This window comes from Balaenoptera ricei, chromosome 14 (assembly GCF_028023285.1).
Source record: "Balaenoptera ricei isolate mBalRic1 chromosome 14, mBalRic1.hap2, whole genome shotgun sequence".
NCBI classification, from domain to species: domain Eukaryota; kingdom Metazoa; phylum Chordata; class Mammalia; order Artiodactyla; family Balaenopteridae; genus Balaenoptera; species Balaenoptera ricei.
The window spans coordinates 34,571,117-34,572,717 of NC_082652.1; the positions used below are offsets into that span (position 1 = coordinate 34,571,117).

A 1,601-nucleotide genomic window follows, 5' to 3' on the forward strand; every position below is an offset into this window, starting at 1 on the left:
ACCCGTGTCCCCTGCATTGGCAGGCAGATTCTCAACCACTGCGCCACCAGGGAAGCCCAGGAATGCTGTTTTTGTAATCCATACAAAACACCAACATTTTGGGTTATACATAATTCAAAGAAATGTCCCAAACACTTTTCAAAATTCTGTAGTAGCCAATACATAGAGGCATGCCTTAGGTGGCCATAGGAATGCAGTTTAGAAAATAAAGAAAAAAATCACACTGGAACTACTCAATATCTTCAAAATCACTGAGCAAGAAAAGCAACAATGAACTTCCATACTGATTTTACATAACTTCTATACAGTACCTTGACTTAAATCCAAGAGCAAAAGTTAAGGCTCTCCTCCTCTATTTTTGGTAAACAACTGCATGGTAAACTTAGATGACTTTTCCCCCGGATTTTACCTGGGAGTGGCCTTTAAAATTTTTTTATTTAAAAGAGGGCAGGTTTGGCACTTTTATACTGATTTCACCAATGTTAATATTTCTTGGGATCTCAGGAAGATTCATATTCTTTACAGCTGATACAGCATGGGCTGGAGCTCCCACTAAGCCAGCCTCAGATTTCTCCAGTTTATTTTGTGCATCAGTTTGTGTAACAATCTCATCATGTTGGTCTCCAATACCATTCCCCCCATCACCATTTCTGCAAGAATATTGTGAACCTTGTCTACATGGAAAATTAAATCCAGTTCACAGACGTTTTCAAAACACTTGTCTAATGTTTCCACAAATACTTGAATTACATCTAAAATGCCAAGTTCACTTTCTGAAGAATCCACCCAGAAGACAAAACATAATGTTGCATGATGTCTATAAATCAGTTTGTTGTCAGATCCTCCAATTAATAATCCTCCTTCTAGGAAATTACGTTTTCATCTCTCTTAGATACCAAATGGAATGTCTCCCTGATGATTTGCTGTTGCATATCTTCACTGTAGGGCTGGTAGAACTTGGAGAGCCGTGGCTTCCCGTGGTTGTTAAAGCAGAGGATCGCCTTCATCATGGCTGAGCCGGGCCGACTGGGTGGGAGCTGGGGGCCAGGGCGGGGGCGGGCGCTCGAGCCTCGCCTCGGGATCTCGCTGGCGATCCTTCCCCACCCGCCCCCTCCCGCATACACACGCTAATTACTCCTTTTTGCCAAAGCAATGCTTTTATAGATTTAGCATACATATAAAATCATGTCTTATATCGTATTAACTGTTTCTGTTTCTCGTTCTCTCACTAGACTGAAAATTCCTTGAGGGCAAAGATTAAGTCTTAAACTTCTGTGTAACCCCCTCGGCATCTATCACAATGCTTTCTGCATACGAGATGTTCAAAAGATGCTTGATGAAATAAAATATTGGAGGAATAATAGACTGGTTCCCTGTGTGGGGTTCATCTGGGGGACATGACCAAAGTTGGAAGACAGGATTCATTATTAATTAACTCATGTGGTCATTCCAAAAAAATTTACTTTGTACCTGCTGTGTGCCAGCATTCTTTAAGATGCCAGGGATAGAGTTACAAAAGAGATGTAGATCGTGTAGTCAATGCCCTCATGAAGTTTACACTTGAGTTTGGGCCCAAGAGTGGATTGCCTTACTTCTGGCGC

At 41.6% G+C, this 1,601-nt stretch overlaps 1 pseudogene; it reads right to left on the bottom strand.

The window, feature by feature from the left end:
- Window positions 1-306: 306 nt before the first annotated feature.
- On the bottom strand, window positions 307-1,010 carry LOC132347658 (AP-3 complex subunit sigma-1-like; annotated as a pseudogene).
- Window positions 1,011-1,601: the final 591 nt, after the last annotated feature.